Here is a 23229-nt window from a genome sequence, read left to right on the forward strand (position 1 = left end):
ATTGTCCAAGTTTGATCCAGAGACCCCGGGTGGGAGGTCCCTGAGACCCTTTCAGGGGATCCACGCTGGCAAAACTATTTTTGGTAATACAAAGAGGTTATCTGCCTTTTTTGCTCTCACTCTCTTGTGAGTGTTACAACAGCAAATCCAGAGGATACATGGTATGTGGTGATAATGTATCATGCTGACAACTAGTGGAACATATGCTCATATATTCTTGTGTTTTCTAGAATTTTCTAAGGTAGTAAGTTTAAGGCATAAATACATACATTTTCAGAAATGAGTTGAGTGTATTCTCAGTACTTTCATGTTCCTAGCAATAGCAATCTTTGGTAATCTCCATAACTTCATTATCACCCAATGAATTCATTTAGTGTTTAAAGGAAGAGAAATGGAATGTTTTAAACACTGACAAGATGAGCTCTTTAAAAGCAAAAGACTTGGGGCGCCTGGGTGGCTCAGATGGTTAAGCGTCTGCCTTCGGCTCAGATTATGATCTCAGGGTCCTGGGATTGAGTCCCACCTCGGGCTCCTTGCTTAGCAAGGAGCCTGCTTCTCCCTCTGCCTGCCACTCCCCCTGCTTGTACTCTACCTCTCTCTCTCTCTCTCTGGCAAATAAATAAAATCTTTAAAAAAAAAAAAAAAAGCAAAAGACTTTACATATCAGAAATAAACAAGACACTGAAGCATTATACAGGGTAAATAACCAGATTGCACTGGTTGGAACAGTGCACACAATAGCTGAGAAACTAATGAAGCGTGGTATGGTTAACATTGCCGAATGCCTGCTGGATGAAAAGTCAGTAAAAGGAATCATAGTAGTGCCACTTAAAAATGATGCAGGATCTCATCAAATTAAAGATTTAGTTGCAAACATGAGTTAGAAGTTAATATCTCGCCTTAAGGGCTGTACTTATGCTTTATAAGTGGACAGATCCGTAGACATGGGTGGACTTACTGTTTTGTTTTCACTATTCCAGTATCCATGCCAACTAATCGAAGAAGGTCTTCTTTTATGTGAATGGTTGCAACAAATAAGAATGCTATTGAATTACTCAAAGTATTAACTTTTTTGAGTCTCATGATTTATCCCGAAACAACTATGTAGATATCTGCTCTGAGGGTACAAAAGATGGGCAAAACTTCTGGTGCTTTAGCATGAATCAAGGCAGAAGTGTAAAACTGTACTAGTAATAATTATATTCTTCACTGTATCAATCATTTAAAAAAAAAAAAAGCCAGTTTCACTTCACAATGTCCCTGATAAAACATTAAGTTATTAATTTCATTGCCTCTCACTCTTGAGAACTTGGTCTTTTTAATATTCTGTGTGATGAAACGGAGGTACACAAAAAACACTTCTGCATATTTAATACAATGGCAGTCTTAAGGAAAAGGATTTATACAATTGTTGCAGTTGTGAACTAAACTGTACACTTTTTTCATAGAATACCATTTTTGCTTAAAAGAATGACTGGCAGACAACAGACAGTTATTCAGACTGAGGTATTTGGCAGACATTTTCTCTAAAGTGAATAAAGTGAGCCTGACACTTCAAGGAAAAAAACTGACAATATCTGTTGCCGATGATAAAATTTGAGCTTTCAAAAAAAAATTAGAATTTTGGAAAACTTGAACTCAACAGCAAAATCTTGACCACTTCCCAATTCTCAAAGGCTTTTTTGATGAGAATGATGGTCATATTAATGAATGTGACTTGTTAAATATTGTGTAATCAAATGTGTCAATATTTGAAAGATCTGTATAACTCAGTAAATCATTATTTTTCAAATGACCAATGCATGATGTTACAAAATCACATACAGGTCAAAGATCCATTCAAAGTTCAAGACGGACCAATAGAATTTTAATGTTATGGAATATAAAAAAAATCACTGGTATGGTTTCAGATTCAACACTGCAACTAACTTTTAAGGATCTACCACTTGTTGAGTTTTGATGTGACAAAGGATATTCACAATTACAAAAGCTATTAAAACAGTCCACCCTTTTTCAACTATGTATCTGTGTATAGAGGGCTTTCCCCATATAATTCAAACCAAACTATCACAACAGATTGAAATATAAAAGCAGTTATGAAAATCCAACTGTTTTCTATTAAGCAACACAGTAAAGAAAGTGGCAAAATGCAAATGTCACACTTCTCACTATATTTTTTGCTTTGGACTATCTTTTTCATGATACTATGTTATCTATATTATTAATCTTTAATAAGTTTTTTATTTTTAAATGAATAAGCATTTAAACATTTCTCAGTTTCCATTTCTAATATGTTGAATATTGACAGATATATTCCACATAAAAGATCTTTGGGGTCCTCAATAATTTTTAGGAATACAAGGTGTCATGACACCAAAATGTTTGAAAACCAGTGGCTTATAACACCTAAAAAGAACACTTATAAGAATGTGTATATAAGAAAATAAGTACCTGAAAATGAATCAGAAGATCTCGCCTCCAAGTCCAGCACCACTTCTTACTTGCTTTGGGATCTGTATAAATTACTTAGTCTCTCTAAGGTCTTAGTTTCCTCATCTGTAAGATGGATAACTCATATCTTGTTCTGAGGATAAAAGAAAAAATATATCAAAGCAATTTATAAACTACAAGTATGTTATTATTACAAAGTCTCAAAGTTAAGAGTTTTAAATACTTCTAATGACCAAAATTCTCCTTATTTTTAAAAATCCATTACTAAAAGCAGAACTTACAGAAAATGTAAAGGGGAGATTTTTGATTAGTCAATTAGCTCAAATGTCCAACCACAAAATTTTACCGTATTAAATTTCTTCCTCTACGGTTATAATTGGCAATGTATATTTTAATTATTATGGGTATTTCCAAATACAGATAAAAATACAGACAATAATAACAAACCCCAATGTAACCATCACCCAGCTTCAACAATTATCAAAAATTTGCCAATATTGTTTTATTTACTTCCCATTTGTGTATGTTTGTGCCTATCCTAAAGTTTTTTAAAAACATATTAGACATCATTTCATTTTGCCTATAAATACTTCCATATGCCTCTTTAACAGATGAAAAATTTTTAACATAACCACAATACCATTAACATGGATAAAAACTTAATGGCTATAATTCTTATATATCATCTAATACACACTCCATGTTTCCTGATTGTCTCCAAAAAAAAAAAAAAAAAAGAAGTCTTGTTAGTTTTTAGTTGCTTCATATCATCAAAAAATCATTTACCAGTTCATTTTCAAGTGAACACAAGATTTTTAGCTAAAGCTAGGAAGAAAAAGGAAATAATACCATGCTTTATAGACCATGTACAGTTTACAAAGCAAAGTCAACAACTATCTTCCTGAGGAATGTGTTTCTCTCCCAACCAAACAACAAAAATAACATGAGAAACCCACTATAAAATAAGCCAGACTGGCAATACTTCAGTGTCCTGAGAGGTGACCAGAAGAGGACATAGCTCAGCTACTCAGGAAGATAAAAGCTGATAGGAGACAACCACCCACCTCTTTGGAAAAGATGAGGTCAGGCCAGCCACAAGCTGGAGGTGAGGTCAGGGTCCAGGTTCTCAGAGTGAGCAACACTGCTCAAACAAGTGAGGTGCCCAAGGCTATAAGGCAACCCCCTGCAGGTTTCATCTCAAAGCTCAAAAAACAATGCTCTAAGCTAGAGACTTAATGGAACCATGGTCAAAAGTAACAGTTGTGAGAATTTATTCAATTTATTCAGCAAATATTTATCAAAAGACAACTCTACTAGGCACCACCTAGGATATGAGTGGTATTTTTTTTTTAATTTACACAATGCAAACAATAAGCAGCATATACCTCTCTACACGTCTTTCCCCATTGATTTTAAGGGGAAGAATGGAAATTATTTAATATTAATGACCTTGCCATTTACCATTACAATTTATAGTGCATCTTTTTTCTGTAAACTGCAGTCTGCCCCACTCCTCATGCAGTCACTAAAACAAATCTGAGTTCTATCGTCCTTCTCACACACACCACAGACCCCTAGCGTTTGTATCTACAATTCTTCCCTGAATATTTAGTTTAGAAGGAAACCAAGGGAATGCTAAAGAATTTCCCACCTCCTCTGAAAATTGTTTTCTCTTCCATAGGCTTAGCCCAAGTACGTCAGAATGTACTGCAGAAGCACATGTAATATACAATTAATATAAAACCTTTTTAGAATCCTTTACCTCAATTTCACCTATAGATTTTTTTTTTTTAATTTAAAAGTGCAGACAAGATGAGGGAACATATTTCTTACAGAACGCTTGAGAAGTACTTTATAGGGCGCCTGGGTGGCTCAGTTGGTTAAGCGACTGCCTTCGGCTCAGGTCATGATCCTGGAGTCCCAGGATCGAGTCCCGCATCGGGCTCCCTGCTCAGCAGGGAGTCTGCTTCTCCCTCTCCTGCTCTCCCCTCTTGTGCTCTCTCTCTCAAATAAATAAATAAAATCTTAAAAAAAAAAAAAAAAAAGAAGTACTTTATAAATGTGTCTAAAAACATGTAATAGTTACTTAAAAAAATTTTAGTTGACACGATGAAGAACATCTCAACAATAACAAAACCTGGTGGTCAGATAACTATAGCGAGTCCAGACTTTCCCATTTCGGAACTGACATTTTGCTTCAAGTTTCTACTATTTGTAGAAAAACAGTATAGGGGCACCTGGGTGGCTCAGTCAGTTAGGCGTCTGCCTTCAGCTCAGGTCATGATCCCAAGAGGATCGAGCCCCACATTGGGCTCTCTGCTTGGTGGGGAGTCTGCTTCTCCCTCTCACTCTCCCTCTGTGCTCTAATAAATAAAATCTTAAAAATAAATAAATACATAGTTGCATCATTTACATTCATCAGAATATTATACTCAAAATAGAGTTAAGTGGGACCATAACTAGCCCTCTGTAATTTCCTTGACCCTGCCCATTATCTCCATTAGACATCACAATTTGTCATCAGGTTTTCCAGGTAGTGTTTACTTGTTTACTATCCCTCCATCTTCTCCCACTAGAATATAGGGCCCATAAGGACAAAAACTTTATCTTATTTTCCACTGTATGCCCAGTTCCTAGAACAGTGTCTAACACACAGCAAAGGCTCCAAATAAATTTGCTGAATGAAGAGATGGATGAATGACCTCCCCCATTTCCTTTCCTCCATACACATGTTAACCATCCTTTAAGGCCAAGGTCAAATTCTGTTATCTCTATGAAGATTACCTCCCCATTACCTCCCCCAATGCTCCAATCTCTTTCTCCCTTAAACCATGAATTTGGCACTTCCCAGCTGTCTGATAATTGTTTATCTTTACAATTGTACATACTTTGCTTAAAATTCTTATAATCCTCCTCTCCTTATTAAGGGCATGGATCCATGTCTCCAGCTTTTGGTATCCACTTCAGTATAAACAGCATATCATTAATAAATGTTTTGCTTGATTTATATCCATAGTTAATCTAGAAATCCAGTCAATAGTTCCAACTTTTTAAACCTATCCCTCCCTTTCTCAGTTGAAATTACAGTGGGTCTCTATATTTGGCAATTTCAAGTTCTACATTCTCATATAACTTATGCTCAAAATTTACTTTATCCATCCCTTCTCCCAAGATTAAATTTTTTATGTCATGAAAAATCTCGTGACTTTTTGATGATACCTATAATGAGGTATCTAATCCCAATCGAGGAGGTGAAGTTTCATTATCCCCTTCTTGTTGCTAAAGTATTGAAGAGTATTTTTTCCCTTTATCCCTTTTTTCTTTCATGCCAAGATATATCCCATTTCCTTCTTTATTGATCATACCCCTGGCAAGCTTTTATTTCTTTGTACCTGTCCTTAATAATCTGCCTTAGATCCTTCCTTTTGAGACACTTCTGTATTTATTTGATTAAATTTCAAACTCTTTCTCAGTGTAGGAGAATGACCTATTCTTAAAGCCTGAGCTTGCTTCTTTAAATCCAGCCAACCTTTATGAACCTCATCCCTTCACATAGCCAACCCTTGATCATGGGCTAATGAAATACACAAAAATATGAGATTATCCACAACACAAGAAAATTAAAAAAAATTGACATCTGGCTTTGAAATATATCATGTGGCTTTGGGCAAGACTTACTTTCTTAATTATGCTTTTGCTTAGGCCAACATTAGTAATATTTTCTTTTATGATGGTGGATATCTGTCTTGGTTTTCGATTTTGATGCAATTTTTAAAAAGCCAATCAAGCATCAATTGTGGTTTTTCCTATGAAGTCTTTTAACTAGTTTTTTCAATCTGTTGAAGTCTGTCATAAAATCTGGTTTCTGTTTCCCCTGATTTCTTTCCTCCCTTTTCTTAGAATTCTGATCCAAATCAACTTACTCTATATTAATTTACTTCTTCAACTTAAAATAGCATTTGCTTGAGAATGCAAAGCATTTTAAAAACAATTAAACATTCAGTGAAATTTTTAGTCCAAATAACACAGGATAGAAAATCCCACTTTTTTTAGATAATCCAGGAAAAGTCTGGGGAAAATCACACTGGTAATTCTAGCAAAATATATTTAGTAGGATATTGTGATTGGTTGAAAATAGGAAAACATTAATATTGGACAGCTATGTAAATCAGCTTCATCAGTATATAATCTCATAGACCAAAACCTCTATGGAAGCAAATTCCCGATAAAAGCATTTATAGAAAATAGCATCAACCCCGGCCCTTCTCCTGGCCCCAGACTAAACTCCGCACCCATCACAGACCTGATCTCAGCCTCGCTTCTACAAATAAGTTTTAAAATGTGTAAGAAAAAGGAAAAGAACTGGGTTAACAGGATCTTCTCTTTTGCCCCCTTTTCAGTTACTGCCATTAAGTTTTTGGCCAGAGAGACCCCTAATCCTCAATTTTACAGGACTGTTTTTACTTTATAGCTATTCAATTATTTTACATATGAATGTAGGGCTACAGTGCTTGAACTCACTTTCCTTCGTACACTATTCGCCATATTACCAGCAGAATTAATAAACCATTTTTAATTTTCCCCCATGTGGAACTTTGATAAGTATGCATTATTTTATCCAAAAACCAACTTTTGGCCTGGTGAATTTGGCCCAAGTTTTTATATGAGATGTTCAATGTTAACTGCTCCCCCCAATTTTTTTTAACAGCAACCTTCTATACAGTCCTCAGACTCAGTAAATTCTACAACTTTTAAAAAACAAAGACCAAAAAATTTTCCCGGTGCCTAGTCATATTCTGATGAAAATACCTATACAAAGCCACAAATTCCTAGTTTTTCGATTCACTTTTCCAGCTTTCTGCCTTCACCAAATAAGAGAACTCCACAAGTCTCAATTATGGCCTCCCAAGCTGTGTGTCCACCAATAGACAGGATTCTCAAGGGAAAGTAAATCATTAAAAGTAACTAAACTGGTAAGAATTCTTTTTTTCCTTTAAAAATTTACCTTACCTTTAAAAAAATCTCTCTTTTTCATGGAGTTTGAAATAGTATACAACCTTTGAGGAAAGAGTTGTCACCTCTGTGCACTCTGAATCAGCCCCACGAAATAAGTGCCATAAAGAGGCATTTTTCTGACAGCCTAAGTTCCCCAAATAGTAGTTAGAAGGTCTTTCATGGATGGTACATTTCTCACACACACACCACACACACCGGAAGAAAGAAAAGAAACATACCTGGTCATTTTCTAAACAGGTTTGATAGGTTTGGTTGACTTGTAAGAGCAGAGTATTTACTTATAATCTTTTAAACCAGAAGTGGCAGCCAGAGCACTGGGTAAATAAAAACTTCAGAGAGTTTTAAAAACCCTGCATCTTAACTCACTTCCCCTTGGCTCAAGGGGACGGCACAGCAAACCCCACGGCAAGTGAGCTTATGCAACAGGTTTTTCCTCTCCACTTTATTCATCACGGGCTGGTTAGAGGTGTGCTTTCTCCAAACAATTTCAAACACCCAAGGCCTTAGGATCTTTGCAGCTGGCGTTTCATAAACTCCTTTAGGATTTTGCAGTATTCATTCATTTTCAGATCTACTCATATTTTCTCAAGTTAGTCACCGGGGTTTTGTTTGTTTTAGGAAATTAACCCATTACCTGAAAGCTTCAATTCTGCATAAATATTCTCCTCCCTGGTGTTTTATTACACGACACCACACATGATAAACAGATTCTCGGCTGTCCCCTTGGGCTTTTTTATTTCTCAGGTTTTACGGCTAGTGTAAATAAAGAAGTCACGGACGCGCTGGGCCCCCCAACACCGCGACTCGGGCCCCAGCATGAAAACGGGAGTTTTTGGTTGGTCGGTTGGGTTTAAGAACGCAGCACCGTCACCACCCAGGTGGCCTCGCTGCTTACACCAAAGACGAATTTGGGATAATGGGAACAGTCAGGCCGGGGCCCCACTTGGCAGGCGTGTTGTGTAACAGTCGCGCCTGCAAGTGAGCAGCTTCGCCCGCGAAGGTACCGCGTCCCGCGGCGGTGGCTCCTTGCGGCGGGATCCGCCGGCCGGGCCCGCTTGCCGCGGCGCGGCCGGGGGGCGCACGGACCGAGACCCCGCGCCCGGCCGCCCGCCCCCTTCCCGCTCGGCCCGGCCCCCAGCAAGGCCTATACCTCCCCCCCCCCCCAAACGCTCGTGCGGCTCTGCGCCGCGGTCACCCCCACCCGCCTCCCGGAAAGGTGGCCCGGACGCCCGGGAAGGCAGAGCCGGCGGGGCGAGAGCGCGGCGCCCGGCACCCGGAGTCCAGGCGCGCCGCGGAGCGTCCATGCTGCCGGCGCGGGCGGGCGCCCCGAGCCCCGCACCCTCCCGCCCGCACGGTCCGCGCGGCCGGCCGGAGGCCACTTACTTTTGGGGCCGCCGACCTCCCGACTCCCTCCGGGGGAAATGAAAGTTGTCACGGCGTCTCCCCTCGGGCCCCCCTCGCCTGCCCGGCTTGAGAGGCGCCGCCGAGGAGCCGGGAGGGCGGCTGCGCTCCAGCTCGCGTCCGTCCCGTCGCGCTCTCCTCCTCCTCTTCTTTTCACTATATTATCTTCTCCTTCTCTGAGGGGTGGGTGGGGGCGGGAAGCTTAGAAAGAGAGGAGACGTTTGCAACTTTTCTTCACTCTTTCTCTTCCACCCCCCCCCCAGTCAGCCTTGAAAAAACAATGTTGAAAGGGGTGAAGAACTTGGGGAGGTGAAGGTGGGGGGCCGCGTGGGGAAAGCGGAGGGGGGGAGGGAGAAGTGCTAATAATCGTTTAAAAACTGATTAAAGCCCCCCAAACAGTGATACACAGACAGAGGGGGAAAGGCGGGGGGGTGGGGTGGGGGGTTGGGGGGAAAGAGAAAGAGTCGCTGGTCAGGAAACTTCAAGCGCGGATGAGGTCATTGGTTTAAAAATAAAGAGATGGCGTCACTTGAAACCAATCCCAGTGAATGAACTCAGCGGAGCCCCGGGGAAAGGAGGAGACAGGCGAGGGCAGGGCGGTGGGCGCCGGGCGGGGCCGCGCGCCCGCCCGCCCATCCCGCGGCCGCCCGGGTCCGCCGCGCCGCTCCGCGCCTCGCTGCGGCCGCTCGGGGAGGGGTCGGGTCACGTTCCGTTCCGGAGTTCGGCGACTCGCAGGCAGGTTCCGCAGGCGCCGCTGGGAGGAGCCGGGGCTGCCCGAGGAGGCGGCCCCGCGGCCTCCTCCTTCCGCGCCCGCGCGCCCGCCGGCCGCGACCCCGGGCCCGGGGCTGCGCCCCAACAGGTATTTAAGGGTGTCCCCCCGCCCCCCCCCGCCCCGACCTAGACGCGGAGCTCTTTCCTCCTGGTTGCGCTGTTTCCAGCTGCCTCACCAGCGTGAAGAAACGCAAACAATGATTTGAGAGAATTGCAATCACTCCTTCAAAAGTCTGATGAATCCCTAATGCAGGGCACTGCCGTCCTTGTGAAAGGGACGTTACAGGTACTTCGAGAAAAATCACTGTAGTGCTGTCAGGCATTCAGCGATCTACACGTGTTTGTCGTTGAGAGACCCCACATGAATTGTCCCTTTCATTATTTGACTTTATGTTTACTTATTTACGTTCACAAATTTAATGAGTACGAGCAGCATGAAATTCTCTTCTAAAATGATTTCTACAACGGGCAGTACAGAATCATTTTTAAATCAGACCAGAGGTTCACTGCCTCTTGAGAGGTGCAAGTCCCTGTTGCTTTAACTCTACACATTTCGTGCATTTTCTATGTGCATTAATCAAAATAGCTCTGTTTTGAGATTGCATTACACTCTTTGGAAAACTAGAGACCTGAGGTGGCGACAAACCAGGACTTGGAATCAGTGAATAGGACAATCGGAGCTTTATTCTAGTGTTCTTTGAGCATTTGAGCATGAAGCTGCTTCTACTGAGAAGTACTCACGTGGATATCACATAACAAAGATGTGATTAACGACGGAAAAGCCTACTGCGAGTGGACTGCTCCATGAGCCAGAATTTATGTGTAGGAATAATCTGGCTCCTAAAATACTCCATTTGCAATGCCCTGGATTTGGGACATTGGTCCCTAAAGGCATCTTTGTTGTGGAATGTCCATTTGGACACTGCCTGGGGGACTTTTTTTTTTTTTTTAACTGGCCAAAGAACTGAGAGGTTTGCCGTGGGTTAGAAAGATAAAACATCTCTGTACTCCTTTTCTGCCTTTAAATCCTGCAACTAAAGTGCATTGGTTCCTACTGATAATCACTTAAGGTTAGTATTGGGGTAAGCCTCTGGGAACCTCCAGCTCATCTTTCAGAGGAGGAAAAGGAGCTCATCTGGAGATGAGAGACTGCTGAGCACTTGGGGCAGTAAATTAAGCCTGAAGGCCACAGATGCAGAGTCCACGTTCTGCCTCTGCCTTTGACCTCTGAGACTTGGGCTGGGAGGAAGCAATCTCTCCCCCTGTTCCCCGTCCTCTGGTGGCCAGGAGATGTTACTGCAGCTTTCATGGGACTACCTGTGCTGTTCAAGTAAACCTCCAAAAATCTACTGATGATAGACCTGCTGTTTTTAGAACATTTTGGAAGCGGTAGTTTAAAATGATCTGCATCTCAAGTCTGCTTAGTTGGAAAAGAGAGAATCCTTGTCCTACAGGTGAAGAGCACAGATCTTGCCTAGATGAAAGATTCAGCAAGAATGTATGGAATACCCTTTACTTACTGCACATCTTGAAACTTCTCTCTCTTTTATGTGCCTTCCATGCAGGTGGTACCATGATAGCTATTATGGGAGCCTCCCCAGTATATAGCATCCAATAAGGGAAACAAGACGTAGATTAAAACTAATTAAAAACTAAATTAGTGATTGAGGGGCACACAATATTGGTTAAAAGAGTCCAGCAGAAAAAAGGAGCAATGTAGGCTGGGGCTGTCAAGGAAGGCATCTTCCGAAGAGCTTTGACCTCATCCTTGAAGGAGAATTAAGATTTAGTTTGGGTTAAAAGGGCTCAGTGGGAGGACTATTCCTGAGGGGAAATGGTATGAACAAAGACATGGAGGTAGAATGAATAAGGTGTATTCAGGTGAGGGACAAGAAGACCCTTCAATAGCAGTAGAGATTGGTGTGTAGCAATTAAGAACTGGGCTAATATTAAGAAATTTAGAGGCATATTATGAGGTACTTGAATGTTAGGATAAATAGCTTGTTATTAGTCCAACAGGCTGATGTTGAACAAGTTTACTTCATTAAAGAGCACATTTCTCTTTGTTCTACTAAAAGAGCTTCTATATATGCTAACAACAAACTTGTGGAAACAAATTAAAAACTAAATGCCACTTATAATTGCTCCAAAGAATATGAAATCTTTAGGTATAAATCTAACAAACCATGTATGGGATCTGTATGCTGAAAAATATAAAATGCTGGTGAAATTAAAGAAGGCCTAATTAATTGGAGCAACCCACTACATTCATGGATTGGAAGAACCAGTATAATAAATATTGTCAGTTCTTCCCAAATTGATCTATAGATTTTTTTAAAAGATTTTATTTATTTATTTGACAGGGAGAGAGAACACACAAGCAGGCAGAGCATCAGGCAGAGGGAGAGGGAGAAGCAGACTCCCCGCTGAGCAGGGAGCCCGATGAGGGACTTGATCCCAGGACCCCAGGATCACGACCTGAGCCAAAGGCAGACGCCCAACCAACTGAGCCACCCAGGCGCCCCTTGATTTTTTTTATTTAAATTCAACTAGCCAATATATAGAACATCATTAGTTTCAGATGTAGAGTTCAGTAATTCATCAGATTCATATAACACCCAGTGCTCATCACATCACGTGCCCTCCTTAATGCCCATCACCCAGTTACCGCATCCCCCCACCCACCTCCCCTACAGCAACCCTCAATTTCTTTCCCATAGTTAAGAGTCTCATGGTTTGTCTCCCTCTCTGATTTCTTCCCATTCTGTTTTTTTCCTCCCTTCCCCTATTGATCTATAGATTTAACACAATACCTATCAAAATCCTAGCATGGTTTTTTACAGGCAGAGACAAGCTGAACCTAAAATTGCTTCTGGCACGTTTAAAGGGATGAATGAGTGCTAGATTCCTCAAAGGCAGATAAAGAGCTCATAAACTTAGGACACCAGCAAAGCAAGGGCTCCATGGCTTACAATCAGACAATCTAGAAGGAAGCTATTTTCATTTCAGTACATGTAAGTGTGCGGTTCAGTCTTGTTTTCAGTCAGAGTTAAATATGGGGGAGGAGCGCCATAATCTTTAGTGCTTAGACCCTGTTAAGTTTTTAATCCACCCCTGGCTGAAGCTTAATCATTCATTCAGCTATTGGTTATTGAGTGCCTACCAACCAGCATGTGCCAGGCACTGTGCCTGGCTCTGGGAGTTCGGTTATGAATAAGAGAAGCAAGGCCCCTTCCCTCGTGGAACTAACATTCTAGTGGGGAGAGAAGACAATAAGCAAGCAAACAAAAACAACATCCAGGACTGTGAGAGGACTGACTATGTGGGGAGAAAGCTGGATGATGTGAGAGCAAATGATCATGGGTAGGTGCCAAGGTGGCTGAGGAAGGCATTCATGAGGAGGGGACATTTGAACCCATCCTTTAGGATGGCAAACAGAGAAATGGTCTCGGCAGAGGAAAGAGATCATTCTGAAACTTCAGTAGAAGCAGAGTGACTTGGAGGCAGTTGGTGTGTTTCCAGAGCAGAAGAAAGGCCCGTGGGGCTCAAAAGTGTAAAACGAGGTCAGGGAAGAGCCAGACTGTGTAGGACCTTGTAATGCATGGTAAGCAGTTCGCATTCTATCCTAAAAGATTTAAGCCAGTTAGTACATGATCTGATTTATGAAGAGGGTATTTGTAAGTAATCATAATAGTTTTGAAAAGAGAGTTTGAATAATATTCTATAAATATTTATTTAATCTGGCAACTCCCTTTTCCAATAGGAAGCATTTTTGATCATTTAGTTCATCTCCAGGGATCCCTTTAGTGTCCCCAAATCAAATGTTCTTGCCCTAGGATTCATGTATTCCTAGGGAGTATATGAATGGGCTTCCGAGGGTCTAGGAGGCCCCTAAAATTTTGTGCATGTATCCTTATGTGGGTTTTTCTATGTCCCTAGCTTTCAACAGATTTTCAAAGGACTGTCACACACACACACACACACACACACACACACACACACACACACCAAATAAGACCTATTTTATATTTAAGTCTTGGCTGTGACTTTTGGATGGTGGTGGCTGCTATTGTCCTAGGGCTCGTGGCACTATACAAATGAATCACAGTTCTGTAAAGCAGCAAGTTTTGCCTCCAAGAGATGACACCGTATTGGAGGAAAACACTATTTGTGGTAGAGGAGAAGGGAATATTCCAAAAGTTTGCCTCCAAAGAAACCTCATGAAAGAAAAATCTTACCTATGTGATGTGAAAACTAGAAGATACCTGAGATAGTACCATCCCGCTCATGTTACATATAAGAAAGCGAAGGTCCAGAGAGGTGAAGTGGCTTGCCCAAGGATGCACAGCTCGTCAGGGACTAAACTGGGATTAGAAACAGGTCTTCCAACTCTCAGGACAGAACTCTGAGCTCCTCATTTTAAAAAACAAAAACACCTGACCAAATATAGTATACAGGGGCGCCTGGGTGGCTCAGTCGTTAAGCATCTGCCTTCGGCTCAGGTCATGATCCCAGGGTCCCGGGATCGAGCCCCACGACCGGCTCCCTGCTCAGCGGGAAGCCTGTTTCTCCCTCTCCTACTCACCCTGCTTGTGTTCCCTCTCTCGCTGTCTCTCTCTCTGTCAAAAAATAAATGAAATCTTAAAAAAAAAAAAAAACATAGTATACATAAAAGTCTTAATAGAAATTAAGTGTTCAATTTCATTCAATTAAATTAAGCAAACACATGCTCCTTACTAAGGAAATGGAAGGAAAGAAGGAAGTAAAGGAGTTCAAAAACATAAAATCCCAGCTCTGAAAGTGATAGAAAAAAAAACCTCAATGTCAAATTAAGACATACAACCAAGAAAGAGTAAATAGCAATTACACTGTTATCAATGTATAGCTGATCTTTCTGTAAGAAAAATGTGAATAGACATAATAAGTTATAAGAACTGGATGACTTTTCACTTATCAATTCAACAAAGGTTTTTTAAATGGGTAATCCCAGGATTAGGTCAAGAGTGTGGTAAAATAGGCCTCCTCAATGCTGCTGGTGAGAGTATAAATTGGTGTAACTATTCTACAGAGCAATTTGGCAATATGCTTTCCAAAGTCTAAAAATGCATACCTAGCAATCCTCCTTTAAGAATTTGTCTTAAGGAAATGAGAGTACTATTTTCCAAAGACTTACAAATAAGGATGTTAATTGTAATTTTAAGTAATAGCTAACATTTCTTGCAAATGATCTCATTTAATCCTCACAATTACTATTACCTCCATTTTACAGTGAACTTGTTCAATCACACAGCAAGTGGAAGAACTGCGATCTGAATAACATGTCCTACACATCTAAGCAGAAACAAGATCATAGAGGCTGTATAAGCTATGCCAAAGGGCTTGGACTTTGTTCAAGGCAAGCGGTGAGGAAGCTGCTGGAAGATTTTAAGCAGGAGAAATGACAAGATCAGGTGTGCATTTTGCTGTGAAAACAATGGTTGGGGAAGGAAGACATAAAGCAAGATGAGAGGTGCTTGTACACGCTAGAGAACTAAATATAAATGGAGAGAAGATATATCCAAAAGATGTTACAAAACTAGAATTGAAAGAACCAGTCACCAGTTAGATCTGAACTGTTAAGGGGGAAGGCAGGATCAAGGATGACTCTTGGGATGCCTGGGTGGCTCAGTTGGTTAAGCGTCTGCCTTCAGCTCAGGTTGGGCCCCGCATCAGGCTCCTTGCTCAACGTGGAGCCTGCCCCTCCCTCTCCTCTGCCTGCTTCTCCCCCTGCTTGTGCTCTCTCTCTCTCTGTGTCAAACAAATAAATAAAATCTTAAAAAAAAAAAAAAAAGGATAACTCTTAAGTTTCTGACTCTAACAAATGGGTGATGATAATGCTACTTATTTACATCACCAGGGGAAAGATAAGTTGAATTTTAAGCATGTTGAGTTCCAGGTGCCTATGGAACCTCGAGAGGAATAGACTGTTACATTCATGAGTCTGAAGCTCAGAGGCCATGTCTGGGCAGGAGAGAAAGATTTGGGATTCATTAGCCATATTTAGTTTAGTCATGGCCAATGGATGAGGTCATGCAGGGAGAGTGAGAGAAAAAAGATGTTGGGAATCAAGGGAATTACTGATGTTTTAGGAAGAGACAGTCCAAAAGAAGCTCTAGGGAGATTGAGAAGGAGAAACTAGAAAAGCAGCAAGAAAAGCAGTGGACATAGCTGTTACCAAAAGTCGAGAAAAACAAGCACAGAAAGAACTCCACTGAGTTCATGCTCAGAGAAGCCCCAATGGTAAGGTCTAAAAAGTCTTTCTTTGACTTAGCAATAAAGTGACTGTGGATGGGATGGTTTCACTGATGACAGTCTTGCAAAGGCAAGATTGCAGTGAGTTGAAAAGGGAATGAGAAGGAAGAAAATAGAAACAGTGGAACAGAAACTACTCTTTCAAGAAGCTTGACTGTTTTTTGTTTTGCTTTGTTTTGTTTTTTAAGATTTTATTTATTCATTAGAGGAGAGAGAGAACGCAAGCAGAGAAGAGGGAGAAGCAGGCTCCCCATTCAGCAGGGGCCCTGATGCGGGATTTGATCCCAGGACTCTGGGATCATGACCTGAGCTGAAGGCTGATGCTTAACCTAACCAGACAACCAGTCGCCCCAAGAAGCTTGACTGTTAAGGAAAAAAGGATCATACCTCGCTACAGACAGATGTAAGACACTTAAAACCTAAAAGATCCTAATGATTTCATAACCAGACTGTTTTGTTTAATCAAACAGTTCATAACAAGCAGGTATTAGAGGAGTGCCCTGAGAAATAAGAATTTCTCTGTTGCAAGCTTGGGGAAGTTGCAGGTGGACTTCTGCTATTTACAGCCCAAACCTTATTTTCCAATTTATGTAGAGCACGCATTTGGGGGTTTTGTCAGGGCTGTTTGACAAGTCTTTTAATAACTGTGAAATGCAATTTTAAGAATAAAGGAATTATCATTTCTAACATCAGATGTACTTATTTTCAAAGGCTGAATAATGCTTTCATAACCAGGAAAAGATGATGGTGGTAGTAGGGAGTAAGTAAATAAATAAAAGGCTAGAAAGTATTTGTGAATTCTGCTTCTTTTCATCTGGTCCTAAAGAAAAATAATTGGAATAAATACAGTGATGTCCTTTTTCTCTGATATAAAGAATAATTTAAAAAATGATGTTTGTTTTTGAAGGCCAGCAATCTTTAAATGGCTTTCCTATTTTCTGAGTAAATACAGGACTCAATGTGCTCCGTTTTAAAATTCACAGTGGGGGCGCCTGGGTGGCTCAGTTGGTTAGGTGACTGCCTTCGGCTCAGGTCATGATCCTGGAGTCCCAGGATCGAGCCCCACATCAGGCTCCCTGCTCAGCGGGGAGTCTGCTTCTCCCTCTGACCCTCCCCCATCTCGTGTTCTCTCTCTCATTCTCTCTCTCTCTCAAATAAATAAATAAAATCTTTAAAAAAAATAAAATAAAATAAAATAAAATTCACAGTGGCTTTCTGGACTAAAAATGACAACATTCAATAATAACAGTCATGTTTATAAATGTAAACATTTACCTTTAGGAACAATCTTTAACGAGTAACTGAACCTCTTGTTCAATGTTAGCTAAGCTAAACAGCAAGATAGGATATATTGACCAAATAGCAAAATGCTATTTTAACTGAAAAATGCTTTTTAAATTTGTGCAGGGGCACCTGGGTGGCTCAGTATGTTAAGCGCCCAACTCTTGACTGCGGCTCACGTCATGATCTCAGGGTCGTGAGATCAAGCCTCATACCCAGGCTCCCGCGGCATTAGGTATGGAGCCTCCTTGAGGTTCTCTCTCCCTCTCCCTGTGCCCCTCCCCCACACACCCATGTGCACCCCTGCTCAAATACACACATTCATACATAAACAAACAAACAAATAAATAAGTTTATTTATTTATTTATGTAAAGCCAGTCTTTGTACTGAAGAAAAAGTTCTAGTCCTCTTTAGGACACCACATCTTAGGAATATCTCAAATCACTACTATAAAGAAACTAGAAATTAAATGGAATTTGAAAATTAATTAATATCACCGTGTTAAGTCAAATGCACAACAATCAACTCTTTTGTACAAGATATATGTTGGGATTTTAATTCTCATGACAACCCTAAGAGTTAGGTATTATTATTACCTGACTTGAGGCTGAGAAAGGTTAAGGAGTTGACTCAAAGATACATAACTAGGGGCGCCTGGGTGGCTCAGTTGGTTAAGCGACTGCCTTTGGCTCAGGTCATGATCCTGGAGTCCCGGGATCGAGTCCCTCATCGGGCTCCCTGCTCAGCAGGGAGTCTGCTTCTCCCTCCGAACCTCCTCCCTCTCATGCTCTCGGTCTCTCATTCTCTCTCTCTCAAATAAATAAAATCTTTAAAAAAAAAAAAAAAAGATACATAACTAGGAAATGGCAAGTGAGAACACACACCCAAGTTTTCTCACGGGAAGTTTCGTTGAGAAGATAAAAATGCAAAATATAAGTACTTCAAAATAATGGTATAAGCAGTGCCACTATCTTAGAATGCTCTTCTGTGATTATTGGTCAAACTTACACAGATAAGTGCTTCAAAAGTTGGAACAAATGAGAGCTCTGTGAGCTGGGGAACACTCAGCCAGCGGCAAATTTCAGCTCTGCCACATACTGGCTCTGTGACTTGAAGGAAACTTAGTTTCCTCATCTGTAAAAAGAAGGTAATTAATGCCAACCATCAAGAGCTGTTGTGAAGCTCAAATGAATACTATGTAAAGCACCAAATATAGCGCGTAGCCCACATGGTGAATACTGACTACACACTGATTCCTTCCTCTTTAGGAAAGGCTGCATGTAGAACTCACTTAGATCTTGAACAATAGATTGAATTGGGATATTAAAAGAGAATGGGGAAGCTCATTCCAGGAAGAGAAAACACACAGTAGGAGACACAGCAGGGAAAATGTGTTTAAAATAGTTTAACTGAAGCAGAACATTTGTATTGAATAGTATATAATAAGCCTGGAAAGCAGTTTGGGGCCAGATTACATAGGGCCTCAGCCAAAGAATTTAGCTTTTATATTATAAGTAGCAGGGAATGATGGAAAATGTGGTTCCTTTTTAAAATTATGCTTTATTAGCTTTATTTTCTATTCTAAAGCAATACCTATGCATTACTAAAAGTCTGTAAACTACAGAAATGTGTAAAGAAGAAAGTACAAATCACCTTATTCAATCTTGGGAGAGAGAAATTTTTCTATTGTTATTCTATTGTTATATCCTTTGGTGGTATTTGGATTCAGTTTTTCTTTTACTGTGTACATTTGTTATTTTAATACTAATAATGACGTTTATAAATATGCAGGCACGTACTGGAAAACACTAAGCACGTTTACAAAACTGCTTTTTTTATGCAAAGGCTTGGCTCTAAAAAACGTAACTGCATATTTAGGATGGTCAGATGACCAGTATGAGCTCCCTAATGCTGGAAAAAATGAAGTTTGAGCGACACATTTATTGGGTACAGTGTTTGCTTATCTTTATGATGTGTCTTGTCCTATAATTTCAACCTAAGGCTGTAACATTTTTTCCTTTTAATTATAATCTAATGAAGTTATTTAATTTTTCAAAAAATGATTGCTACCATCAGACTAAGGATCGCCTCCGGGGGTATTTGGATATCTCTCCTCCAGTTTAAAGATTTGAGCTTGGAAATGGGTGGGATAAGACTGGGCTTTTAGGTGGCTTAGTCTGACCAAAGCATATCAGAAAGATCTAAGGAAGGGAATCATGGAACAAGAGAGACTATGTTGGGCACTGGCTATAGGTGAGACATACGTCAAAAAGGGCTAAGACTGGTGCAGTGGCAACAGACACAGAACGAAAGCAACAAATACAAGAAATAGTACAGAGAGAGAATTGAGAGGACTTGGTGATTCATGAGCTATGGAGGGTGGAGATGAGTAATGAAAGATGATGCTGAGGTGTCACCTTTGGCAATTTACATAAGATTTCATTTCCACATCTATAAAATGGGGTTAATAAGTGCGCCTTCCTCATAGGGTTGTTGAGAGGATTAAATGGATGACGTCTAAGATGCTTAGCACAATAACTGGAATGTGTTCTCAGGAAGTGTTAGCTATTACCGTTTATATCGCTGTTGAGTATAGATGACTGGGTTAATGATGACGTGTTTGTTTTTTTTTTAAATAGGCTCCACACCCAGCATGGAACCCAACGTGGGGCTTGAACTCATGACCCTGAGCTCAAGACCTGAGCTGAAATCAAGAGTTTGATGCTTAACCGACTGAACCACCCAGGCTCCCTAATAGTGACATTCTTAAAAGAAATAGCAAAGTCAAAGTTGGAGGTCTGATTGGGGTGGGGGAGGTGGATTGAGCTACATTTTAGACATGTCATATTTAGGTTTATGATGGACAGTGAATTAAAAATATTCACAAGAAACGACTGCTGGCCAGTGATGTTTTCGACAAGAGGTACATTCTAGGAAGATTTGTGAAAAGCAGACATCTGGAGGATGGATGCCCACCACAAAGTATTACCCGCACCTCTCCCCACCACCTCTATTTATTAGTAGAAATTACCCTAACAATGCACAGCCCCGAAATGGGTTGACTTCCCGGCTGAGCAGCTCTCCAGGCAGGACAGATATGAAAGTAGTGAAGCGCGGAGGCTCTGGGGCCAGATCTGTTTGCTTCCCACCTCTGCCACTTACTACTATCTGATTTCAAGAAAACTAGCACACTAAACTTCTGTTCTCTTATTAACAAAACGGAATAATACAAATTTCCATCTCATTGGATTGATGAGAGGATTACATGAGACTCTTTAAGTGTAGCCCTTTATAAAAGGTTTATAAGATGTGATATAAATGTCAAGGATGGTTATTAATCCTGTCTCTCCTGGAGGTTATGAGTTATATTTATATTTCTTATCCATCCATTACGGTGCCAAACACGAGAAGCACCCTCTTCTAACTGCTGATCACTTTGCCCCCTTAACAGTGGTCTTCTGCCTCTCCCCGTGTCTTAGTCCGTTTGGGAACTTTGTTACCTATGATTGTGTGAAGTCCTTGAATGTCAGGCAGCATCTTTGGGGCAAGATAGTCTGTCCACCTCGGGAGAAACCCACTGTATTAGTGTTCTATTGCTGCTCTAAACAAATTACCACATGCTTAGTAGCTAAAAACCACAGAGTTGGGTGCTCAACTGACTGAGCCACCCAGGCGCCCCCTATATTTATTTCTTTACCAAAACCTCAACAGCCGTGTTTTCATTTTAGCTCCAATTGATGATTAATGGACAGCAGAGTATGTCTTAAGAAAGACAGGTGAAAAATATCAGGTTGCAAGGCAAAGCATGTAAATATATCAGAGAATGGAATTTTTTTTAAGGGGTAAAAGGCCATCAGTACTATTTTAAAAGTACCAGGAGCTCAAACACTTGTAGCTGAAAAATGGGTAAAACCTCAATACCTTTGAGTTTCCCTCTGAAATTCAGTATTCCTGTCTTTTAAACTCTTTCACCTCCAACACATACAAATGTGCTCAAAATAAATCGTCCAAATGCTCAGTGAAGATAAATTTTAAAAATTTTTCATCATTGATCCTAATTTTCCAGCAGATAGGAGGCTAGCCTTAGTATGGGATTTGAAAAATACTTAACTTGAAAAATGGGAGAGGCTAGCACTTTAGCTTTGGGCAGGACACTCAAGAGAAAGCAAGGAGAGAGAGCCAACAAGTATTAAACACCTCTTATTGCCAAACACTGCATTTACATGTATTGTCTCAATTAATTCTCACAACTCCAGTAGGTAGGCATTGTTATCCCCACTTCAAAGATAAAGGAATTGAGGCTTCAAGATGTGAAGAGACTCTTCCACAATCACACGGCTAGAAAGTGGCAGAACTGGGATTACTGTCCAATTCTACATGAGTCAACACCCATTCATCCTCTTCCCACGGCCCTCAACTCCGCTTCCCTGAGTCCCAGTTTCCTCATCTACAAAATGAGAGAGTTGAGTCAGATAATCTCCCAAGGTCCCTCACACTCTTACCGCAGGGCCTCGGTGCTTGGGAGGGCAACGAGGAATCGGGAAGGGGGCTCCGGCACCAGGCCGAATGTCTTTCTCTCTTAAGTGGGAAAGTACTGGGACTCTGTCCTCCTGTACATCTCGATTCCCTGACTTCTGAAAGGAGGCTGTCACTGAGGACCACACTACAAATGATGAGGGGGACTCCCAATGCCCACCACTTAAAAAAAGAAACAAGTTCTCCTTAGTGGAGCTGCTTTTTATGAATTTACATTTTCAAAAGCAGATCCATCAACACTTATTGTTGAGAATCTTACTGTGCCCAACACTGAGTTAAACTGTATGGAGAGGCTCCATAGGGGACAGCAAGGACGTGTAGAGGTAGTCTGTATGCTCAAGAAACTTACAACTAAAAAAGAAAGAAACTTACAACTAGCTGGGGGGGACACAACTCATAAAGTGATTTTCAGAAGACAATGTATAATACAGGACTGAACTGTGTGGTCAAGACAGTATGTACTATAGGAGTCCGGAGACCAGGAGATCAACACAGGCTGCAGTCCTCAGAGAAGGCTCCATGAGAACTGGGGCAAAGACAATGTTCTTTACCTTGCATTCTGCACTAGTCTTCCTTGGCCTTCTCTGTAATTGTGAAATCCTGGTATAAACCTTTCGCATAGTTCAAACATTCTCAGTTTTGGAGGCTACAGTGATGTCCTTCATACGATGTCATCTGAATGTCACTTCATCTTTATTGGCACATTTGGGGGGGTAAAACCCCAATGGTATGCAAACACCGTCATGGATACTTGCTTCAAGCCATGGGAAGTTTCATGCAAAACCAGTTTCTCAATAGGGCAAATGTTGTGTAAGGTGTAAGAAGCTTGAGAAACTAGTTAAAGGCAAAGCCTGTCACAGCAAGAACCAGATTTGAATGGGGACACTTTCCTGTCTTAGTCACCTCTTAGTCTGCCTCTGGCCCCTTACCTGCGGAGACCCCATGCTTAAACATTTCTTCAACACTTTGGCCCCGAGGTCATAGGACTTTGTCCCATTTGGTAGGAACTTCTTATCTCTATAACAACCACCCCCAATCTGCCCACTCTCATGTGCACTCTACTGATAAGAGACTCTAGGTCTGAAAAATTGGTTCAAAATTTTGGATCCGTCCTCACCCTCGGACAACTAAGTGTGTGTCCCTTTCTCCAAATTCTACCCTAAATATAATCAGGGACTGTGATCCCAAGAGATGGTCTGAGTTGATACAGTAGTCCAGTAGATTAAATATTCACTATAGTTACTGTGTATTCCGAAACAACGCTAGACTGAGGGATATTTTCCAAACTAGCTGAAGACACAAAACGAATATACAGGAAATAGTATCTAAGCATACCATACGCTAAATCAAGGGTAACTGGTTCAGAAATGAGAGGAATTAATGAATACAGAAGTAATAAGAGAAAGATTTATAGAGGCAGGGTTTAGGACTGACCTTAAATAATGGGAAGAATTTGGATAGTCAAGGAAGATAAATTATGA

The 23229-nt window shown here is 40.9% G+C and overlaps 1 protein-coding gene and 1 long non-coding RNA gene across 10 annotated transcripts in view; one reads left to right on the forward strand and one right to left on the reverse strand.

Annotated features, from left to right (window-relative positions):
- The window catches only part of DUSP16 (dual specificity phosphatase 16), a 170690-nt gene that overhangs the window by 67066 nt on the left and 80395 nt on the right, over nt 1–23229 (reverse strand). For 2 of the 7 annotated variants that reach the window (XM_036112037.2, XM_078075622.1), the window contains exon 3: nt 2452–2584. The exons of 1 other annotated variant lie outside the window; for it this stretch is intronic. The gene's annotated coding sequence lies outside the window, so the exon portion shown is untranslated. Of the gene's footprint in view, nt 1–2451; nt 2585–3515; nt 4224–4284; nt 4424–7685; nt 8424–8850; nt 9070–23229 lie in introns of those variants that run through there. 4 more of the 7 variants (XM_078075626.1, XM_078075623.1, XM_078075624.1 and 1 more) reach the window with 4 other exon arrangements.
- On the forward strand, nt 9459–20103 carry LOC144382347 (uncharacterized). Of its 3 annotated transcripts, XR_013449082.1 has the most exons (5): nt 9459–9727; nt 14909–15089; nt 16119–16333; nt 17338–17446; nt 19852–20103. It is a non-coding gene; the product is annotated as an uncharacterized LOC144382347 (long non-coding RNA). The 3 variants fall into 3 exon arrangements; XR_013449083.1 differs by lacking the exon at nt 16119–16333; XR_013449084.1 differs by lacking the exons at nt 16119–16333; nt 17338–17446.

Source organism: Halichoerus grypus, chromosome 6, assembly GCF_964656455.1.
Source record: "Halichoerus grypus chromosome 6, mHalGry1.hap1.1, whole genome shotgun sequence".
Lineage (NCBI taxonomy): Eukaryota > Metazoa > Chordata > Mammalia > Carnivora > Phocidae > Halichoerus > Halichoerus grypus.